Source organism: Protopterus annectens, chromosome 12.part0 (assembly GCF_019279795.1).
Source record: "Protopterus annectens isolate FY-2018-M chromosome 12.part0, PAN1.0, whole genome shotgun sequence".
Lineage (NCBI taxonomy): Eukaryota > Metazoa > Chordata > Ceratodontiformes > Protopteridae > Protopterus > Protopterus annectens.
In genome coordinates this window covers 661,768,610-661,794,183 of record NC_056746.1, presented here as the reverse complement: position 1 = coordinate 661,794,183, position 25,574 = coordinate 661,768,610, and positions in this window count along the sequence as shown.

Genomic DNA, 25,574 nt, shown 5'->3' with positions numbered 1-25,574 from the left:
ATTTGGGATGTACCTTACAAGATACCTCCAACAGCTGGAAAGACCACAGAAGTACCTCACCAAGAGGATTACTGGCCTCAAACATATGCCCTATGCAGCCTGACTGAAGAAACTCAAGCTGTACTCAGTTGCATACCGCTTACTCAGAGGTGATCTCTGCCTGACATACAAGGCCATGTCTAACCCAGAAGTGATGGACATGCTCCACCTAAAAAAAAAAAAAACAAATCCCCAAGAGCCACATGGTCTAGGGATCAAAACCTCACCACAACTATAAATAGGACTTGCTGGAGGGATAGATTCCTGTCTCAGAGACTCCCTATGCTTTGGAACAGGATTCCAGTTTACATTAGGCAGAGCCCCTCACTAACATTCTTCAAGAGAAACCTTGACGAGTGGATGGGAAACAGAAAATTTACCCCAGGGATCCCTGCAGTGGCTCTGCTGGACAGAGGCACATAAAACTAATGGCTCTGCTGGACTGAGGCACAGGGAACTACTCTAAGGGGGTGGCGAAAGGCAACACATTCTGGCTAGGCTTATAGATGCCCTTGGGCAGATAGCCTAGTACTTACCTATGAATCTATGAACCTATAATTTTTAGCTTCTTGTAAGTCAAGCCATAGTGATGAATCAAGATCATTCTCTTCCAATAAAATATTAATAGATTGCAGTTCATTGTTTTTTAGCATTTGATGCCAATCAATCAAATAGTTTTGCTCAAATATTGACATTTTATAAGAATTTGTAGAGAAATTAACCCCCTGTGTGTATGCTATGGGGAAAATAAGGAATAACCAACTTTCATATGACTGAAATCTAAGAATGAAATTTTTAAAGGATTTTAAAATAATATTGATATAATTTGATATAAAATTTTGGGTGGAGCAAAGAGTAAAATAATCCTTTAGTTTCCATATGAATGTGTTATTTACTAGATTTAGCTTAAAGAGATCATTATTATTTTTTAATTTTTGTGAAGAAGCTAGAATAAAAACTTTCCATTTTGCTGAGTAATTACTATATGTAAGGTACAAAATAGTTTTAATAACTGAGGAAATTGAATATATTTCTAAATTTGGAAATGCAATACCTCCATTATTCCAGTTATACATATGATATGATAACGATATCCTAGGTTTTAATTGGGTACCAAAGAAATTTTTTACTCATGATGTTAAACGTTTTAATTATTATATAAGGTGGAGGAATAGAAATAGATTGAACTACATATAAGATTTTTGGTAGAAGTATCATTTCTATGATTGCTAATTTCTCTTCTATTGAGAATTTTATTTTAGACAATTTCTGTATTAGTTTGTCTATTTCTCTTAAACTATTGTCGAAGTTCAGTTTTTTATTTCTTTTATAATATTGGCAATAATTATACCTAAATAGTTTATATGTTGGGACTGTGGTATATATTTTTCATATTTTTTTTAATATTATATTTTTGAGCCAGTTAACAATATTTGTGTTTTATTGTGATTAAATTCAAGACCTGAGTTTTTTTTTAAATAATCTATATCATTAAATAATTCCTGAATTGTTAGGTTCTTACCTTCCAAAGTAATCAGAATGTCATTTGCAAACATTTGAATCTTTGAAGTTTTATTAAGACTTATATCAAAACCTTTAATATTACTATTTCCTCTAATCAAGTTCGCCTAAGGTTCCATGGCTAAAGTAAATAAAAGAGGAGATAAAGGACAACCTTGTTTAGTTTCTTTAGTAATAGATATGAACTGAGATATATTAGAACCAATTCTGACATAAGCTTGAGAGCTTGTATATAACTGGGTGATAAGATTTATAAAATTATTTGAAAACTTAAGTTATTGTACGAGAATAAAAAGGTAATCCCAACTGACTGTGTCAAGAGCACAGTTTATATATAAACTAACTATAGTTAGGTTATTTTTTAAGTTTTTAGTTGATTGAATTAAGGTTATTATTCTTTTAATGTTATCAAAAGTTGTTCTATTTATTATGAAACCGGTTTGGTCCTCATCTACTAAGTTGGGGGGGAAAAATTTAAGCTTCTTTGCATATATAGATATAAACATTTTATAGTCCATGTTTAATAATGATATGGCTCTATATGAATTACATTTTGTAGGGTCTTTTTCAGGCTTTAAAATGGGAGAAATTAATGTATAGTTCCATGAGGGAGGGGTAGTATTTTTATTTTGCATAGTATTAAAAACTTAAAGTAACAAAGTTAGAGCTTCACTCAGTAGAATTTTGTAGATTTCTGGAATAATACCATCATTACCAGGTGCTCTGTTTTGTTTGAGTGTATTAATTTGTTCTTAGATGTTTTTTAATGTAATTTGCCTATCAAATAACTTGGTTTGCTCTTCTGTTAGTCTTTTTTAGTGTTTTTATTAATAAAAGCTTGCATATCTTTCTTTGGATTTATCAATGCAGAAGACTGGTTAAGCTTAAGAAAAACATTTTCTAAATTCATTTAATATTTTATGTAAGTCAGATACCTTTTTTTCTTTTGAGGTGAATATATTTCTTTAATATGATTAAATTTGTTTAATCTTTTTACTTTATTGGCTAAAATATTCAAAGATCTGTGATTTATTGAAAAAATAATAAATTTAAAAACTTTCAAGACTAATCATAGCTTTATGGTTTAAGATTTCAAGATATTTCTTATTTAGAGATTTTATTTCATCCAGTTTGGATTTTTCTTGTTGATTTTTTGATAACTCAAGATTCAAAATATTAAGCTTAGTTTGGCTCTCCTTTAAATCTTTATCCCATAAAAGTCTTTTTTATATACTAGTCAATTATTCTGCCATACAAATATTCCTTCATTGCATCCCAGATGAAAATTTCAGGTGCATTATTGTTGGTATTAAATTCTAAAAAAAACTATGAGCTTCTTCTAATACGAAGGGGTTAAAATCTTTTAATGTAGTGATATACGCTGGTATCCATTTTATCTGAACGTTGGTCTGTGTATAAATATGTATATCAAAGGTTATAGAGTTATGATCTGAAAGGAGACAAGTAATAACTTTCACATTACTTAAAGAATCAGTTAAACTATTAGAAATAAAAACTCTCTCTATTCTTGAGAATGTGTTCTGTCTGTGTGAAAAGAATGTATAGATTAATGATTTTGGGTCAGTGTAATTATCAATGTCTTTCAATAAAAAGGAATTTGAAAACTCTTTTAGAAGTTTGGCTGAACTCAAAACTTTTCTATTACCTTTAGAAGTAGAGTCTGGGCTATCAAAAATGTAGTTAAAATCACCACTTAATATAATATTGCCTTTAGAAAATTGGATAATATGATCTATATGCTCTTTTGCTGAGTTCTGTCCAAAGCCAGGAATCCAGTACATATTAATTAGAGTGAAGATTAAGTTATTAAACTCTATGACAATAGAAGCTAACATACCTTTATTATCTTTGTATGCATCTATAATTTTAGGTAGTGGTAATTTGTTATTCTAAAGTATTGGAACACTTCTTTTTTTTGAGAGTGATCAGAACTAATGAGTAATGAAAAAGATTTAGATTCTGACTTGGAAACATCACCCTCTAACAAATGAGTTTCTTGCAGAAAAATTTATTGTGAGTTATTTAACTGGAGATATTTATTCAAAGACCTTCTCTTGTTGGGTTATTTAAACCATTTATGTTAAGGGAAATACAATGTAAAGATGCCATATTATAAGAGTATTGGGGTGTAACACATACAGATTAAAACTTTCAAAAAACTTAGATCTATGAGATGATATTAGTAAAATGTAGGAAATACAGCAATGTATACTGTGATACATAGGTAAAAAATGTAAGATTGAACTTATATGAATATATGAATACCTTTCTACTATACTTGTTTTAGTGAACATCAGAAAGAATACTATTGAAAAATAATAACAGAATTTTATAACAATAAAACCCTCAAAAACCCATCTGGGGTTATAAACTCCTAATTTGAGTGACATTAATCACCCAAATTAACAAACCTACTAGCAGCATATTTCTATCAAGCTCCACCTAAGTATGAACTATTTCATAGTTAAAAACATTGCTTGTGAATAATAATGTATGTATTATGCAAATGGAGAAGTCATTGTATAATCTATGTCAGATTAGCTAATAGATAGTTAACTAAAATTAAATTGCAACAAAAATTAACATGTTATAAAGTTACACAAGACTAAAATCATAGCTAGCCATAATATAAGAATGTGAAATTGAAAAGGCCATTTTAAAGACTCCCATTTTTATATTTATCAAAAATCTAAGAATTAAATCATTACCAAAGTAAGAAAGACTATTCATGGAGCTAGTAACGTGTAAATGTGTCATCATAATGCTGAATTCCTAATCATCAGGAGGGGAACAAAAACACTTTTTCTTCTAATATTTATATTTTTGTTGTTGTATCTTAGTTTTCAGTTTTATGTTATGTTTAGTGAAAATATAATCAAGAAATTAAATTATTTTTAAAACTATAGAGTTATGACTTTACTAAGATAATAAGTCTATATTGTTGAAAGAGACACTACAGTCAACTCACAACAAAAATATTTCATATTACAGAAGAAGAAATATATCAAAGTTGTTAGCAAACAGCTGTATAGATATATCTAGATTTTCTTTTTACTTTTCATGTTATCTTATTATAACCAGGAGATATATTAAACAAATCATTAGTAATATATAATGTAACATTACAGAGGATATAACCTATATAGCTAAACCAAAAATCTATCTAAAGTGAGAATTATAACTATACTTATAGTCTAGGATGTATAATATAATTACGGTTTTACAAGCATTCAACAAGAGCTATACCCACCTTAAATATAAAACAGGAATAAACCAAATCTATTTATCAATTTTACATAATTTTTAAGATACAGATAGCTAAAGTAGCACTTTAGTAAAGTTTTATATAGCTATGTATGCATTGTGTTTTATTTTTTGTTACTTTTAATCTTTACATATCTAATAAGCAAAAACAAGACTACTAATAATAAAAAACAGTATAAACCTAATTATTGAGATTGTATAATTTTGTACTGCTACTTAATACCTTGTAATAATTCTGCACCAAGGCTGCTTTAAGCTAATAAATAATGATTATTGTGTAACATATTGGGACCTTTCTCTCCAGGTCTCTGTTAAAAAAGGATTCTCAGCTCTGTAGGAGAATCCCAGACAATAGATATGAAACAAATATGCAAAAATTAAATAATAAGATTTTTTCAATATGTTTGTACATGTACATAAATACATGCATACACATATACAGACATACAAAGAGTATGAATCCAACATGTTTAGTTTAAAAACTCTGAGCATATCATATGATTTGCAGCCTACTAAGTATCATCTGTGCCATTAGTTATTAGAATACCAGTACCTTTAACAAAATTAGTTGCAACAACATATTAACAACGGTTAATTTCATCTCATAGCCACTAATAATATCTAAACATGAATTAAATTCTCAGCAATGCAAGTGAATTCCAACTGTAGAATTAATATTTTAGAACAGGTATAGTTACTTTACTAAATAAATGATCATTGTTGTGTTTATATTACATTAAACTGACCCCTCTTTACCCAACAAATAAGTAACTATACTGGTTACTTTCCATGTTAAAATAAAGTTTAACTTTCAGGCATCAAAGTCCTCATTACAAAATTTGTGATGGTTTTACCTTTTGTAGACAGTTAAAACTATGTTAGTCTTGCTGTAAAGTCCAAAAGATGAAAAGGAAACAGATACTGCCTTTTAAATCTGTCCATCGAGCTGATGATGACATCATACGGCTCATTGAAGGAGTCCAGAGATGCATGTGTCCATGTCACTGAAGTAGTGCGAGCACCCTCATATTTTTCAGCGGGAAACTGCAGGCAGTTCAGACAACAGAGGGCATCCTAAGTCTCGAGAGGCTCTTGAGACACTCCAGCAACACTCCGATGCTTTATTTTGTGGTATAGCAGAGAGAGGAGAAAAGGAGAGAAAAAAAAAAGAATCAATTCACAGCTTTACCGTGTTTTCAGATCCACTATAAGCCCAAAGTCACCAACAAACAGGGCTTAATCAAACAGACACAACACCACAAAAGGGGCACTAAACAAAGCCATTAACCCCAAATAAACAATAAAAGACATTATTATCATAAAGAAATAAGAATACGCTTTCCAAAACTACAAATAAATGCATGTATTTGACAGCCCCAGACTGAAGCAAGCAATCAACCAAAGAAACAACAGTAAATTAACATAAAGAATTATCAGCAGCATACCTGTCACATAATACCAGCAGCCACTCGGAGACATACACCATAAGTCAAATCATAGACAAAAGGGAATAAAGACTAATTCAAATGTAAATCTTAAACCATCTATATATGTACTAGATTAATAAAATAAAGGGAAAAGATTGCAACCGGAACGCCTACCATAGAACCACAGCAATATGCAGCTACTTAATATCAGTGAACAAAAAAAATTAAACTAATGCAGTCAATGTATTTAAAGGCATGTGTAAGCAAGGGATAATAAACAGATTTTTCCCTTTAATAAAACAGAGTGTATTTTAAAGTTAGTTAATATAGGATATATACTATGATTTTTTTTTAGAAATAACTAATATAAGGAGAACTAAGATTATTAATAAAGTTATATGATAAAACAAGATGCTAATGGCAATTATAAAAATCTAATAAACTGTTCGGTAGGAAACACAAGCCAAAAACACAACATAATAAAGAATATAGACTACTGGGTCATAAGAAAAACTCTTATGTAAGAAAAAAGAAAATAAAAACCATGTTGTAAAAAAGTTTTTTTTTAGTTTCTTCTTGTGCTCTACTGTTTTCCAGGTACCATTTTCAGCAATTCTTTTAAGACTTGAACTAGCACAGTCCATTTCATCTATTTTTCCTATATTTTGTTAGATTTAATGTACTTGATAGCTGCATCTAGTTCCTCAAAAATCTTCGGACCATCTTGAAGGAAGATTTTCGGCCTTGTAGGGAAAAGCAGGTGAGACTTTATTTGTGTTATTTTAAGTTCTTTAAGTAATGGTAGGAATTGTTTCCTTTTAGTTATGACAGATGTAGAATAGTCGTTATCAAAATGTATGATGTTATCTTTGTATTTAATTGGTGACGTAGACCAAGCAGTCTTCAAAACTATTTCTTTATCATGAGTTGATAGAAATTTGACTATCACTGATTTTGTGGAATTACTTTTGGTAAATTTGGATGTAGATAGAGACCTGTAAGCTCTTTCCATACCAAAAGAAAGTGCTTCAGAAAGCGTGAAAATTTCAGGTAGCCATGAGGTTAAAAATTTCTCCAAATTATTTTCTTCTAGATTGTATGGTAGCCCAAAGATCCTGATGTTATTTCTTTGAGATCTATTCTCAAGATCATCTATTTTAGTTTGAAGCAGGGAATTGTGCTTCAGAAGGAATTCTAAATTATGTTCATTTTATTGTATTCTACTATCCATGTCATTTAGAGATGTTTCAATACCTGTAATTTGTTTCTTCTGCTGCTTAACGTCTTGATGTAAAGTCTCCATTTCTTGAGAAGTATTTTCTTTAAAAACATCAGTCTTCATATCCATTTTGTCAATTTTTGTTGATAGTTCCTGAATAGCAATTAAAAGAGTTTGAAACTCTTTTTTTATTGCTGAGTCCTGATGAGAGGATTTTGTGAAGCTCATGTTGAAGCCAGATGCCAGAAACTGGTCTCTTATTTTTTGACAGTAAAAGTAAAAATAAAAAAACTTAAAAAATATTTTAATACTAACTAAATAGACTATTAAATGAAACCAAATATATATGTTTTTTTAGTTAGTTATAACTAAAAATTCCTGTCATAAAAGATATGATAAGGCAGAGCTGAGAGAAAGCGCTGCTACTCAAGGCTCATCCTTGGCCATGCCCCTCGATTAGATCCACAATGCCTACTTGACCAAATGGGAGTCAATCAAAATATTGCCAAACACTCTGGTCATGGGGGATTTCAATTATCCCACCATGAACTGGGAAATTTACTGTAGCTGTAACTCACTAGTGCAAAAGTTATTTGACTGTTAACTCAAACGCTATGGAACAAAATTTTGAAACCCCAACAAGAGGAACAAACATGCTAGATCTGGTTCTCACTAGCATGACAAACAGATGCACCACTGCAACTGTCAGACCCTCATTAGTTAAATATGACCACAAATCAGTTGCATTCAAACTGGCACTAACACCAGAACTCACAAAGGGTGAAGTCAGACTAAAAAACTTCACCAAAGCAAACTATAGCCTACTAGGGGAAGGTATAAATGTATTCCAAGCCTCACCCCCACCTGGAAGTGGTAACTACACCAAAGCTTACACTATAGTCCTGTAAAATCACTTGTATAAGTATATAGACTCAGCTGTTCCAGACGGAGTCAAAGCCAGAGGCCCAAGTACAAAAAAAGCTGGCCTGGTGGACATCCAGCATCAATAAACTTTACAACAAATGCAAAACATTGCTGTCTAAGAAAACTAAGGTGAGGCTCCAACAATGGAAAATCATCCTCCTCAGCCTGAACAGGCAAATACGACAACATGTCAAATCCTCTAAGAGTAACTTTGAGAAAAACTTAGCAATCGCAGCCAAGGATAATCATAAGGCCATTTAAAGATACATATATAGCTTAAAAGGTAGGACCCAAGCATGTGTTGAACTAGTGACTAATGATATCACACACACACATCGATCTCACAGAGATAGCAAACTTGCTAGCGGACAGATTTGGCAAATAGTTCACTCCCTTATCCCTTCCAAACTTATCCCAAACCTTGCCCCCAACTCCCCCCCTACCCTACGTATCTAAAGAGCAGGTCATTAAAGCCTTGTATAAGGCAAACAACACAGCCTCTATGGGACCAGAAGGTATCCCAGGCTGTCTTCTAAACAAACTTAAACATGACCTAGCATCACCATTAAGTACCCTATTCAATCACAGCCTAACCACTGGCTTTGTTCCTGTGGAATGGGTTATTCCCCTCCACAAAGGTGGCTTAGCAATAGATCCAGGAAATTATGACCCGTAAGTCTGACCAGCTTTATCTGTAAAGCCATGGAACATATTTTCATGGAACTCATAAATAAAGGCATAGGCAATCACCAAACCTTGGACCTGACCCAATTCAGCTTCGTCAAGGACAGATCTTGCCTGTTAAACCTGGTAGATTTCTTTGAAAATGTGACAAGGGCCATTGGCCAGGGCAAATCTGTGCACACAGCATACCTCAGCATGGCAAAGGCCTTTGACACAATCCCACTCTCAGGCATTACTGATAAACTTAGCAAACTAAATATAAACCTCTTTGTTGTAAGATTGGTTGGTATATACTTTTCAGAACTTCAAGACAAAACTAAAGGACTGTGGCTGATCAAGTTTGCGGACGACTGCAAACTGGGTGCAATTATTATCATGTGTCTACTGTAGTAAAAAATGCATTCTATGTAGCACATTTGATTAACAAAGTCATCACCTCTAGAGCAAACAAAGTTATAACCCCTCTATACCCAGCACTGATCAGACCCATAATTGAGTATAATGCCCCTTTCAGCATGTAATGTACAAAGCACCTGCAGCAATTGGAGAGACCTCAGAGGTTTCTAACTAAGAAGATCAAGGGACTCCAGCACGTGCCTTACACAGACTGACTAAAGTCCCTGTCACTATACTCAGTATCCTATAGACTTCTTAGGGGAGACTTATGCCTGGCTTACAAAGCAATCTCCGACCCAAACCTAATGAATTTGCTGCACATCCATAAATCAAATGGGACTAGAGCTACCCATTCCAGAGACCTAAATATGGTCCACAACTTGAATAGGGTGTGCTGGAGGGACAGATTTGTCTCCCAGTGACTGCCACATCTTTGGAATAGGCTGCCAATTCATGTAAAGCAGAGCACCTCTATGACACTGTTCAAGGAACCTGGATGAGTGGATGGGGCATTGAAATTCTTACCAGAGATAGCGCCCACAACCATCCTGGACATGGGCAGTCATTATTAAATACAATCCTAGGTATTGACTAGAATACCTATGGTATTACATTGGGATGGAATGGTTAGGTTTGAAATGACATCTAGGTCGATAGTCTAGTAACATCATATGATCTTAAATAAATTAACATGGGAAGTGAACCCATAGTTAAGAGGAGAGCATTTACCAAGTTCAAGTAATTATTCCTATCAGCTAACTATTGCAACAGCTAGTATGTGGCTAGAAAAACATCTATCTGATATGTATGGGACAGAGAACTATCTGTATATAATGTTTAGGTATATGTAGAATATTGATACTTACTGTAGGGATCTATGGGTTGCCTCCACACCTCTGTGACCTTTCTTCTTTCTTCCTCCACTCCTCCATGTCCCTGTGATGCAGGTCATCATAGCAGTGACAAACCTGTACTCCAGTGTGGTAGATCCCTGTCCACCATCTGCTCCTTCACAATCTGGTTCCACACGTTGATCATGGCAAAGTTCCTGGGCCTTTCTCTCATCTTCTTCTCCAATCTAGCACACACCGTCAACATCTGGGTTGTCTCCTCATTGGTCCATTTTGGCACATGGACACATCTCAGCCTCCTTGAAGTAGCCATTCTCAATTTGAAGAAGTCTGGAAAATATATAAACAAAGAAATGCTCAGTAAGGTACCACTCAGTTCACAGTTAGCAATGGTCTGATCAGTAAATGTATCAAAATCAATATTTGAAAGTGGAAATTATGTCATGTTATCAAGTAATTGGCAGATAATGGACACGTGCCACACATGGTACCATTTAGCAATGCTTATTGTGTGTTTACATGGTGCACCTGGCTGTTTCAGTGTATAAAGGCAATTTAAGCAGATATGCATGAATGGTATTCCAAAAACATGAATTTTAATGATCTCTTTAATTATGTACAGCACAAATGGTACTTAAAGGAGGGTGCACACAATGTGCACTTTGATTTTGTGATTCAAAGTGAGAGGTACATTGGCAACTGGTAGCATTTCTGTTTTCGTGATTAGTACATCTCTTAAAGTTAGTCATTTCAAAAGGTACTTGGTTAAATTAATATTTACTCAAAATGTTATCTTTGACAGAAGTTGTTATGTTAGTGGACTGATGTCTTGAACTTTATGCATGTAGGTGTTGTTCTTCTACATAGTTTATTTCAGCCCCATATGCAATTGTATAGACAGACTTCCATTGCAAATGTTAACAGTATATGAAGGCTGATTTATGGATCATCCACAATTCTTACTGGTAATTCCTTGTACTCTGTGGTGTAACTATGGAAAGCTAAGCATTCTGACACTATCAATATTTAGTATGTAATGATGATATTATGGATATTTCTTAATTCATGTCTCCTAAAAAAACTGTTAAAAATGTGCTGTTGCTGCTATGGATATGTTTTTAATGATGATTCTTAACAAAGGTATTCACCCCCCTGTCCCACCTCATAGGCCCTTTTGACATCCCTGATACTTGTCCCGCACCTCATACCTCCATAGATCAAGTGTTAAAGGCCCTATCCAAGGCAAAGAACACAGCCTCCATGCAACCTAATGACCTAATAGTATCCCAGGCTGTATTCTGCACCATCACCAGCAAAAACTGGCTTAGCCATTGAGCACCTCATTCAATCACAGCTTAAGTACAGGCTTCATTCCATCAGAGTGGAGAACTACCATTATCACCCCATTGCACAAAGGTGGTGCCACTACTGATCCTGGAAACTATTGCTTCATTAGCTTGACAAGTCTAATCTGTAAAGCCATGGAGCATATTATTATGGATCTCATAAACAAGGACATAGGCAATGTCCAAGCACTTGACCCCACCCAGTTCGGATTCATCAAGGGCAGATCTTGCCTGTTGAACCTGGTTAACTTCTTTGAGACTGTCATCAAGGCCCTGGATGAGGGAAAGTCAGTACATACAGCTTACCTTGACCTGGCTAAGGCTTTTGACACAATCTCCCACTCAGACATCATCGAAAAGCTAACACAACTTGGTGTAAATCCCTATCTCATCAGGTGGGTGGCCAACTGGCTCACTGACAGGACCCTCAAGGTCAAAATAGGTGCCTCCACCTCCTACAGCCAACCTGTCACTAATGGAGTTCCCCAGGGATCTGTCCTGGGACCCCTACTGTTTGGCATCTACTTCTCAGAGGTCCAGGCAAAGACAAAAGGCTTGTGGCTGACCAAGTTTACGGACGACTGTAAGTTGGCTCAGTCATTGACTCCCCAAATGATGTTAACATGCTGCAAGAGGGTTTCACAGCAACTAATGGCTGGTGCCAAATTCATGCCTCAAGTTAAACGCAAAAAAAAAAATGTATCATCACACCATTTGGCAAAATACAGCCCCTACTGATTACCACATCAATAGCAAACCCCTAAGCACACAATCTGTGGTGAGACACCTGGATACTCAGGTTGATAACAATCTCACATTCAACCATCATATAGTGGACCAAAAAGCCTTTTACTTGATTCATCTCATATGTAAAGGGATTGCATCCAGAAAAATGATGTTATTACCTTTCTATACTTCTCCCTCATTAGACCAATAATTGAGTATAATGTCCCGTTTAGTATGTACCTCTCCAAACATCTGCACCAACTGGAAAGGCCACAGAAATACCTTACAAAGAGAATCCATGGCCTCCAAAACCTATCCTATGCAGACAGGCTCAAATCACTGTCACTCTACTCAGTATCGTACATATTGCTCAGAGGTGATGTGTGTCTTGCCTACAAGGCAATTTCAGACCCTGCCCTACTAGAGATGCTCCATATCCTAAGTCTAACTCCTCAAGCATTACCTGCTCAAAAGGCCCAAATCTAATATGCAACATCAACAAAACCTGCTGGAGAGGCAGGTTTTTCTCCTACAGGCTGCCCCATTTCTGGAACAGACTACCCATCCATGTCAAACAGAGTACCTTGCTGACCCTCTTCAAGTGCAACCTTGATGAGTGGATAGGAAAACACAAATTTGTCCCAGGGGTTCCACCTGTGTCCCTCATTGACAGGGGTGACAGGTGCTGATTGAGGTTTCTTTTTGAGAATAAACTCTTGGCTAGACTTGTAAGGGCCCAGGGCCATTAGCATAGTAGCCTCCTATGATCAGTACTGGCTAAATATACTAAGGTTTCATACTGTCTATGGCCTGGCTATGGATCCTGAGGTTTACCCTTAGATTCCGTAAGTTCTTCACATTGGTATTTGTTGTAGTATTTGAATATGACATGCAAGTGGACTCATATGGCATGATACTGTTGTCTTTGGACCTCCATAAAATGTGTATATATTGTCAGGGGTTCTTATCCCACTCATAAGCTGCAAAGATGTTGCAAGTTATATTGGTTTTACTACTGTTATATATGAAAGTATTGTTGTTACTTGTAATATGTCACATCAGTATTTATCACACACGGTGTTATACAGACATTTTATTTGCCCTGGAAGGCATACTGTTTATGTTGACATATGCTGTTCACAGAACAAAATGCATAAATATGCTCAATCATGAATATTATCATGTGTGTATCACTGTCTTTCAGATGGCCAACCATCCTGTGGGTGACAACTTCTCCCCCAAGAAAAATGACACCATAACTGATGCTCTGCACGAACATGGAAGGAAGCCCCTAGGCCATTCAGGTGCTACAATTTGGAGAAATGAAATCTGGATGACCTCACCAACATGAACAATGGAACTGGAGGCCACAGCTGAAACTATGAAGCCTGTAGATGATGCTGCTCAGACATGATCCTGCATACAACTTTCAGAGTTACATGTTATGAAAGATCAAGGGATGCAACATCATAATATTTCTGGCCTAACTGCATACAGCAAGAGGGGTGCAATGCATCCCTGGTGGTGGGACTGAAGCTAGAGTTTCAGGATAAACATGTATGTATGTCTTTATGCAGTTGACTTACTTCCATTACAGGGCTGTGGATTGAGATGATTGCTGCATATTGCTGTAGCATGGAAATTCACGTAGAGTTGTTTTTAATTTACAACAGTAGAGTTGAGCTGTGCACACATAGCCACACAGAGTGAGGATGATGAACGTAAGTCTAATTACATGCATTGATACAACTGATTTATGGAAAGAGCAGTTCAAACAACATGTATAATTCTGTTTGCATTAATATTCACAGGTCCATCTATTTCAGGACTAAACCAGGAATCAGCAGGTGAATGTCTCCATACTGTTACTGTGAACACTATCTTGATAGTGCCTCAACCTCATTCAGGCAACTGCTATTTACAGTTATATTTCTATTCCCCCGCTATTGTACACTACAGGTATATCCAGTGGAGGGGCAAGCAATGCATTTTCAAGTGCAGACAAGCTAGGTATGTTACAGCAAAATTGTCATAGCTTTCAACAATATGTAGCACACATGATACCTGACATTTTTGCCAATATACGTCAATACAGCCCATCTGGTGTACAGTTGCATAATCCATCACATGAGTATTTGCAGCCCATATTACTATATTGTATATGTGATGCTGTTAGTATTCTTTTTCTAAATACGGGACTGTGCTGTCTTTCTCTTTACTTTCCCACTGCAGGATCCACAGTACAACACACAACCTCTCCACAGCAGCAGTTTGTCAGTGGTATGCTATTAAGTATGTTTCATACCTGTCTTTGCTTTTAATCCTATAGTTGACCTCCACTAACACTGTGTCGTTCTTACCATTACTCGACCAGTCTGCATCTATGTCATCAAGTGCACATACAACTGGTATGTGTATGTCACACATTCTGTATGTTTTAACTGTGTGCATCTGGTTAATGGTGTAAATCACGTGATCACTAATGCTATTTTTTTCCTTGTACTAGATGAAGTTCAATCCTCTTCAACACCACCATCCTCCCATGAGTCTGTGCCAATTGTGTGTGTCTTTAATACATCACATATGTCATGTATGTTGGCCATGTAAACAGATTATATACTTATTTCATGTAGATTCCATGAAAGATACATACAGTAGATGGCAAATTAAGTTATTCTTATTTGTAACATTGTAGTAAGATACATATGCACTGTATCTTTGCTATCTATCATGGGATGCAAGCACATTGTCCTGATATGTGTCTTTGCATCTTGTAGCACATAAACTATTTGTATCATCCAGCAGTCCATCCAGTGATCATGATGTTGTTCAAGATGTATCTCACCATGGTAGCATGGCCTCTGACACAGAGGACCTTGAGATGGTTGGAGAGTCCATCCATGAGGTTGACTATGATGCTGCAGCAGATATAGACTCAGATGTGGAGGTTCAGTTATCTAGCCATTCAGAGGATGCTGTCACAGTAGATGTTGAATAGGGGAGGTCATTCACCAACAAACCACAGCTGAGAGCACTGCTGCTGCTGCTAGCAGTTCCATATAACAACCAGGAGCAGGGCATCACAGTAGACATAAGTGAGCAGATGTTCTGCATGGCCAGGTGTCAGATAGTGTTTACCTCCTGCTGCAGGCAAATGAGTGGTCACAGCAACAGAATCATTCAGCTGTCCATGCACTTGCCCATGCCTCAGTTCATGTGGCACACCAGCTACATGTCATGCATGACAGACAAGAGCACAGGCACTGTGAAATTATGAGTGCATTGGCCGCTCAGAATGAGTCTGCTAGCTGTGGCATGGAAGGTGGAAACCTTGGCCTGTATGGTACTGCAGCAGTGCCATACTACTAGCTGAATTCTGCTTTCCCTGACTGTGCTCAGCAGATTGCAACCTGGGAGAGACAGGCCAGCTCTCTGCAAAACCACCATTGGCCATTGAGAATCACTGTCTGTGGTCCAACCTGCACAGATTTCAGTTGCTGTCTCATCTGCTATGGTCCCGCTAGTCACAAGGCCTTCAACTCACAGTCATGCTTCTTTATCTCCACATGCTATTGTAGCCTCACCATCTCCTTTGTGGAGCAACCAAGGCAAGATTTGTCTGTGCATGGTTGGGCAGAGCAGACTGTGGTGTGGGACTTCAGAGAAGTCTGCATTAGAGGGTGTCCAACATTGTAATACACATAGCTGGCTCATATTATTTCTGTACTACTGTACTGTGATGTGTGATTTCTGAAATTAAAATTTCTGCATTATGTCCTGGATGATTTCTATTTTTTTTGCTATTATATTGTAAAGATATGTATGTGTATCCCTGATGTGTCTCCCTTATTGTTTACCATACAGGGATACAACAATCTGAGTGTATATGCATACCTGTGTCAGTTGTGCCATGCATTAATAACTCCTGTTTGAACACATTTGCATATGTTCATGTTGGAATATGTTATGAGTATGATATGTGTGATGCTCAGTGTGTAGTTAACCCACACCTGCAGTTGGAAGACCACCATGTGCTCTGGTTAGCATGTTCTGCAGCATGGCACACACATTTATCATCTTTGCTGCCTTTTCAGGTGCGTATTGCAGTGTACCCTCAGATGTCTCCTGACATCTGAACCTAGTTTTCAATACACCAAACACATAATCTATGGTGTTTCTGGTTGTTAGATGTGCTCTGTTGTAGGCCTCCTTTGCAGGGCTTGATGGTTCACCATACAGGGTCATTAATTACAGCTCAAGTGGATAACCACAGTCACCTGCTGTGGAGAATGCACACAACTTTGTTCATAATGGATATTGTTGTGATGAATATCCTTAACTTGCATTCTAGCTGTGTTTCTGTACCTATAGGTTCACAGGAGGTTACTAGGCTAATAGCACTAGGGTCTTTATAAGCTTAGCCATGTAAAAAAGCCCAAATACCCTAGTTGACCATAGTTAGATGGTCATCATTTGCAGACCAATAGTATGATCAGCACCAAGTGCCCCTGTCCATGAGGACCACAGGTGCCACCCCCAGGATGAATTTGCTTTTCCCATCCAACTGTCAATTTTGTACTTAAATAGGGTCATTGAGGAAGTCTGCTTCACATGAAGTGGGAGCTTATTCCAGACAAGCAGCAATCTCTGGAAGACATATCTATCTCTCCCACAAGTTCTATTAATGTCACAGGCTAGGTGGATATCCCTGGAGCAAGTGACTCTTGTCCCATTTGATTTGTGGATGTGCAGCATTTCCATTGGGCTGGGTCAGCAACTGCTCTATAGGCCAGGCACAGATCACCTCTCAGAAGCCTGTAATACACAGAGTATAGTGATAGGGCTTTCAGTCTTTCCATGTAGATCATGTCTTGGAGGGCCTGAATTCTCTTGGTTAGAAACCTCTGTGGTTTCTGCAGCTGCTGTGGGTGTCTGGTGAGGTACAGAGGGGAGTATTGCACTCAATTAGTGGTCCGGTAACGGTTGAGTAAAGAGGAGTTATGACATCTCTGAACTTGGATGCAATGCCCTTATTTGTGGGTGTAGAAGGCTTTCCTTACCACTGCAAACACATGGTGATCAAAGTTTAGATTGCTATCAATCTCTGTTCCCAAGTCTCACACCGCTGTGTTTGAGCCTAGAGGGGTGCTATCTATATTATAAATAGCAGGGGCTACTTCTTTGCCAAAGAGGACAATGGAGCGTTTTTTCACATTTAGTTTCAGTCCATGGCACAGATACCAATCATTTGGATGTGTTATTTCCTTCTGTAATTTGTTGATATCATTGGGGGACTCTGTGATTGCACTCAGTTTACAATTGTCTGCAAACTTGGTCAGCTAAATGCCATCTATTTTTGACTGAACTTCTGAAAAAAGGATCTCAAACAGCTCCTTGTAGTACACTACTAGTAACTGGTCTACTGGTGGAAATGGATTCTCCTACTTTAACAGTATGCATTCTGTCTGTGACTTTTCTACCCATCTAGGGACAAATGGATTAATAGCCATCTGGGAGAGTTTCACAATGATTCCTGAGTGAAGAACTGTGTCAAACACCTTGTCTAAATCAAGATGGGGAGTGTGTACTGCTTTCCTCTCATCCAGGGCTTTGGTGACTTTCTCAAAGAAGTTCACCAGGTTTAATAAGCAAGATCTACACTTGACAATATCAGACTGAGTTGGATCAAGAGTTTGAAGGCTGACTATGTCCTGGTTGCTCAGATCTATGATGATTCTTTCCATGCCTTTGCAGATAAGGCTGATCAGGCTAATGGGTGTATAGTTCTCAGGGTCAGTTGATGGACCCCCTTTGCGCAAGGGGATTACTGTTGCTGTTCTCCACTCTGCTGGCACAAAACCAGTACTCAGGCTGTGGTTAAAAAGACTGTTCTGCTAGGTCTTGTTTTAGATTGTTTAGTATGCAGTCTAGGATATAATCTGGTCCCATAGAGGCCATATTTTTGGCCTTGGGGACCACATGAATGACCTGTTCTTTGGAGATAATCAGTAGAGGACAGGTATCAGGAAAGCTATTGTGTATGGTTGGTAGGGACGGGTGGTGAAGTTGTCACCAAATCTGTCAGCTAGCAGGTTGGTAATTTCTTCAGGTTCAGTGTGAGTGGTGCCATGTTCTATAATTTTGGCACAACAGTTGGGTATTCCCTCTGAGGTTTCAGACATAGCTAAAGAATGTCTTTTGATTGTCTTTAGTTAGGGATGCCAGTCTAGTCTAATAACTAGCTTTAGAGGACTTTACAAGGTTTTTGATTTGCTTGCTTAGTCTGTGTGGGTAATCTTTCTTTGTTGAGTATGTTCCTTCTTGTTTTTAAATATCAGTTTCTTTCTTTTGTTATATAACTTATTTATACTTACAGTCCACCAGGGGGGCTTGTTTTTAGGAGAGGCCCCAATTTAAGTCCTGTCAGGTGCATCCGAAGCAATACATTTGCTTAAATAGCTGTATATGGCATTTGTGTACTTCTCAGCATAGGAATCATTGTTTCTTGTGTAAGCAGGGGCTTTGAAACCATTTATACCATCACTTAGAATGTGATAGTTTGATCTGGAGAAATGTTGCATTTTTTTTTTGCTTCTGTGGGGTGTCAGGTCTGAACTTTACTTCAAATGAGACATATTTATGATCTGACTTAACTAGGGAGAGCAGCACATCTAGGGTAGTGCAGTTGGTGAGTACTAAGTCTAGGACATTTGAGCCCCTTGTAGGGGTGCAGTGCATTTGAGTTAACAAAGTCCAGGAACCTCAGTGCAATCGTGTTTGTGCTCATGTAAGTTGCTCAAATGATGGATGGGTAGTTGAAGTCTTCTATGATCAAGGTGTTTGGCTGTATACTATGAGTTTCCAGCAAGTCCAGGTAGGCTGTGTATTTTTCCTGGTTCATGGTGGGGGATCTGTAGATAGCTATGATGTGGTAGGGTATTTTACCTAAAGTTAGTTGCACCTGGAGTGGTAGCAACCTATGATGTGGTAAGGTATTTTACCTGTAGTTATTTGGGCCTGGAGTAGTTTAAGTGAATTGTAGTGGTTCATCCCCATCTCAGGATGTATTTGGATTTAATGAAAATGGATACACCTCCATCTCTAGTTCTTTCACACTCATTTTGGGGTCTGAATGTGTGGAAGGCATTGTAGCCCTGCACAGAAGGGGTACTGTCTGTGGCCTTGAAACAAGTCTCAATGACTGGACAGATGTCAGCATTTTCCAAGGTGAGGAATGCTTCCAGGGAGTGGAGTTAACTGTTTAGGCTCCTAGCATTAAGCAGCATGACCTTGAGCTTATCTCTAGAATATTTTTTATATCGGAAGTTTTGTTGTTTTGACATAGCCAAAAAAAGGCTCTATGGGTGAGGCCAGCATCTTTGCCAATATCTAAAAGCCTTGAAGAGACAGATGAAGGCCGTTTCAGGCAAAGCATCGAGGTCTATTGACATGTCCTCCCAGGCTGACAGATACTGGATCCCCTTGGAGTGACACCAGAAGCTAAACCAATTGTAGAAGTCAATCATTTTTTGTCTGTACTGTGACATCGTCCTAGGTAAAGGCAGAATGTTGCTAAGGCTAGGGACATACCTGCCTGGCACTCAAAATTTGAGAGCTCTATCATGTCTCTCTTCATATAGTCCAAAGAGGTGCATCTCAAGTCATTAACTCCAACATATACTATGACAGAGTCATGATGGCATTTGCTGCTGACTGACTCGAGTGCGTGCATGACTTGACAGATCCTGGCACCTGACAGGCAGCTGACCATGAACTTCTCCTTCTCCAACCTGGTGAGAGGGACATCTGTGTGTCTCACTATTGAGTCGCCTGTGATCAGGACATTTGGTTTTGAAGTGTTGCTTTAGGCACTTAATTGCTGAGACACTGATATGCATGTAGTCATGTGTACTGGTGGATTCTGTTCAAGTACCAGTATGTGGATGTTGTTTGTGCTTGGGAGGTCTCTGGCCTTTTTGTAGGCTCTTGGTAAGTACTGCCACATATGTGGTTTTATGTGTCTTGACTATCTTTTGAAAGAGAAGATGTGTGAGCTGACAACTTTTTGACATCTTGTTTATTGTTACATTCGAGGACTGATTCAAGTTTCATGGTATAGTGACAGCTCTCACATACTGTATTTGTTTGCTTTATGAGCAAGTGGTTGTCAGTATACATGAGGCAATTGCTACATTGCCTCAGGATGCCCATGTCAATCAGGCTGGCTGGAGAAATGTTGGTAAACTGACTGTCCATAGCATCGGGTAATTCCTAGTTTGTGGGAGGGCAAAAGATAGCTATCACTCTGGGGTTAACAAGGGAACTTAAATCTACACAGAATCAGTAAAGTAAGTGGGGTGATGCTACTCAGTGCTTAGCTGAGCTGCCTGCAGTGCAGCAATGCACAACCGAGTTGCCCAAAGAGCAGTAGAGAAGCCTAAGAGGGTTTCACTGAGTGGTGTTTAGGGAAAAAAGTGATTCTAGGAGTTTGCATCTATGCAAGGCACTGCTAACCCCCATTGTATGGTGCACAGATACACGCAAACACAGGGCTTAAATACAAGCAAGTTTAAACAGTTTTAACACAATCTACCAATAGAAAAGCCCCTTACAGAGCCTTTATTCCAGCAAACGCCAACTCAGATGGTCCTAAGCTACACACTTCTGCCACAAGGGTGCAGGGTGGCCCTATTAATGTAAGATGGCTGATTTTAGTGCCCAGATGATGACAAACAGTCTAGATTCAGTAAGTCTGAATCTAACCTATGTTACCTAACAGTAAAGAATGAAGCAACAGTTCATTGAAATACAGTACTTAAGTGTTTACCCCATTGCCATCCCTCAGGTATTTCACCTTGCTGGAATGCAGCCCTCAGTCCAATTTCCCTCCAAATGGCAGTATCATGGACACTTCCAGGGTGTGTTGCCATGATGTCTGTTATGCTGCCATCTGCTGCAGACACAACTTGGCAGTTGACGGATGGCAATACCTTTCTGCTTATGTATCAGCCTGCTTCTGGTTGTACTGCTGTCTTGCTAGGTATGCGGGTGCAATCTATTGCACTGAATACAGGGGGGAAGTTTGCTATGTATATAACTGGTGCATTACAGTTCTCTGCTCCATGGGGCTGCAGGGAAAGTGTGTGTAGTTGTCCACCTTGCTGCACATTGCTTCCAGGAATTCCACCAGGATATGACTGGCAGCTGTCTGTGGTACTCCCACAACATCTCCTATGTGTCTCTGGAATGTCCCAGATCAAGTACAACCAGGCTGAGACACACTTTGGTTTCAAGGAAGGATAGAGTTTCCTCATAGGGTCTGCACAGACATGTGTGGGGCTCATATGTAGCAGACAGCCTGCACCAGTTGTTTCTCTAGATGGTATCTGTAGATTATTTGCTGGTCTGAAAACTGGTTTAGTTGCAGCCTTGCTCTGGCTCTAGCTAGCTGCCTTCTAGAACACGCAGCTACAGCCTCATTTATGGCTTGTATCACTGCAGACTGTTGTAGTATATTAACAGCAGGTTGCATTTTGATATATTATGTAATGTTTTGCTGCAGAGTTTGCCGTAATTTGTTCTATTCACTTGAATTCCTAGGGAAAAAGAAAATATTCACTGAGGATTTTAGAAACTGAGTTGGTATGACTGTTGTTGACATTTGAGTTGCTTTGTGTTTGCACCATGTGTTTTGGAATCAGACCAGGATTTGTGGAATTCTTAGGTATCTTATGCCAAATCCTTAAGTACTCAGTCTACCTTCAGCATGACTTCTAGAATCATGCCGACCCCAGGTGTGCTGAAGTCTTCCTTTGGTGTACTGCACTATCTGGAAATAACTTCCATGAGCTTTAGTGAATACAGCCCACTATTTCCATAACTCCTAATCAGTATAGAAAGATCCAAAGAAATTGCAAGGCATAAACATAGCAGATAAAATAATATCACTAAGGAAGTTTTATTATGCAGATCCTGTATGGCCAAACTATTTGAATAGCGTGTGCATTCATATTACTACATTATTTTAATGTAAGTAACTTGAAAACAATTTTAAGGAACTTGACAGCTGTAATATTTCACTCACTATATTGATTAATTTGGCATTTTCCTCTTTAGAAATTATTAGTGATACTGTAGAGTCATAGCATGTTGATTAATTTAACATTTTCTTCCTCAGAAATTATTACTGCCCCTGTAGTCTAGAGTCATACATGCCATTGTTTCTTTGTGTCTCAGAATAACAAGTTTCATGTCTAACAGCAAGTCTAAACTTTATTATTTCTCAAATGGAAAATGTGATGGTATAGGCAATTAATAACAGGATCAATTATTTAACAGAGATGAAAGAATATACATGAGATAATGGGCTAATTCCAGCAGGTGGAGAATGAATACATACTCAAATCAGCTCTAGTAAAGCACAGGTATACTGGTAAATTCAAAAACAGACCTCACTGGTAGAGTTCTGAAACCAATTAATTTTATAAGAGCAAAAAATACACTACCTAACCTATAAAAAAGAAACATCCCACAACATATAGATACATTTGATTCAACAAAACCTAAACATTTCTAAGCAAATATCATGTAAACTGAATCAGACCAGCATGCCAGTTTAAAATACGATAAAAAAACTTTGCATCAAAACACACCCAATTTAATTTTATGCTTTTGTCTTTTTCATAATACTTTATTTAAGTACTTCAGCAGAAGAGTAAAATATTTGTATATTGATAAATATGATGGGAAAGTTTTTTATTTCACAAGATATGTATCATAAATTCTAGAAAGGATTTGAAACAAATATGAAGTGCCAAAGAATGATGGATATTGAGCTCACAATAGTTGTAGAAACAACTTTAAAATAAAATAAAATAAAATAAAAATAAAGAATGCTGGCTGCATGAGACCTGATGATTGTTCAATGTTTTTCTATTTACAAAATTAAAAACTATGATTGCGGTAGCGTTGTCACCTCACAGTAAGACGCTGTCCGGTTCGATTCTCAGCTAGAGCGTTTTCTGCATGGAGATATGCGTGAATGGGCGTACCTTAGTTGAAGGTTGTGCATCAGGGCTGGTAACTTGCCATGTAAAAATCAACTATCAATTATTAGCGGACTGGAGTTCCGCTGTGGCGAGCCCTAACCGGGAAAAGTCGAAAGAAACAAACAATCAAGACATTTGCAATACTTTTTAAATATTACTAAAAGATAGGTATATACTGAAAATGTAATGACAAGAAACGGTGCTTGTTGGTCAAAAAAGGGAATTTACTTTGGCTCAAAAATCTATTCAAATTAGCATGCATACTTTATACAATAATGTAAAGGGTGACCATGGATTTGTTACAGAAAGACACAGATGCTTTGCTCCTTATTCAAGCATAATATGGGTTCCTGCAGAGAAAGTCTTACTTTCTAACCTTGGTAGCATTCTCTGAACTATGAAGGTCTAATATTTTGAGATACCAGAAGCATCCAACATATTATTAAATATAGACATACTTGATTAGCTAAAAGTGTTACAAAATATCTGCTATATTCTTAAGTGGATCAAAACTAGATCAAAAACTTGTTAGTAACATACAAAAAGTAAAGAGTTAGTGGATTAGTCTGGGATGCACCAAACAAACACACAGTAAAAGCCAAAATGTTTAATATCAACTGATATTCTCTTTTCAGATAAAATATGCAGAAGATTGCAAGGGGGACACAGTGCTACCTCTAGCACTTTGCTGAAGGGGATCTACACATTGTATACATATAGTGCTTTCACATAAACATTTCAACAATACCCAAGAATTTTAAATTTGCTAGTCAATGGTTCTACTTTCAAATTCCAAAGCCCATATTACCAACTCCGAAAATCCTGAGACGACAATAACAAAACATCAGAATTCAGAACGTTGCATTTTAAACATAGTAAGTAAATACTTGGCCAACTTAAACCAAAACTCACGCCAAGGTAAGTAAAACTCACCTAGGTGGGGGTCTGCACCCCCTACAGCCCGCAAACTAAAAATACCAACTCTGAGATTGCACTACAGTGGAGAACAGGTCATGTTAGCTTGGTGTAGGTTCTAGTTGGCCAAGTGTTTACTTACCATGTTAAAAATCCAACGTTCAAGATTGTGACTTTTGTTATTGTCTCAAGATTTTTGGAGTTGGTGATATGGGCTACGAGATTTAGAAGTAGGACCTAGCCAGCATGTATTCAAAGCCAACAGGTGAAATCACAGTAAATTGGGATATCGGGAATTGTAACATTTTATTTAGAAACAGGATGCACAGGGCTATTCTAATTTAGTCATATGCTAAAACAAGTCACAGGGTGTGAAGAACATAAAGTGCATTTTTTATAATTTGTCACCAAGCAAATTTCTAAATGTATGTTCCCATCATTTGGTGTGCTATCCAGTGCACTGAGCAGATACAACAAGAATATGAAAGGCTACAACAGCTAAGCAGTGAAAAATGACACAAATTCCCAGTAGGGTTTATAGAACTCTTGAATGCTGGGGACAGTTTAAATGGGAATGGCAGGCAATGGCAAGCATTTAAGAGTACACAAATAGGCAGTTCAAGGAATAAAGACTGATACAACTTATGCTGATAAGCGCTTTTCATTTACTAAATGGTAAACTTCATCAGACAATTAGACAACACAACAATCATTGTTTAAATACTAAAAAAGGCACCAAAAATAATGATGTCACAGAATCCATAATTACACTTCATAAAATTCCTAATGAAAATACATAATTTTAAATACATAAATTTAAATACACATTACATATATATTATTATTACCTACACTATTCTTATAAAATCATAACTAATAAACCTGAACAAGCTACAAACCCATATGTTGTTGATTATAAATAAATATTATTAAAATATTTCATCATCTATTTAGTGCTTTTAATTTTAATATAGTGCTAATGTTGCATATATCATTCAGTCCTGGCCATGTTTAAGAAAACAAATTTAATTGCCAACTTAATTCTGCTTTATCCAACAGAAGTTCCCAAGGGCCACCTCTTTCAGGCAAATTAGTTATAATGTATATTATAAAAGGGAAATATAATTGCAACTCTAAAGGGCTGGTGTATATAGCTTTATGTCAACAATGTCAGGCTTATTATGTAGGTAGAA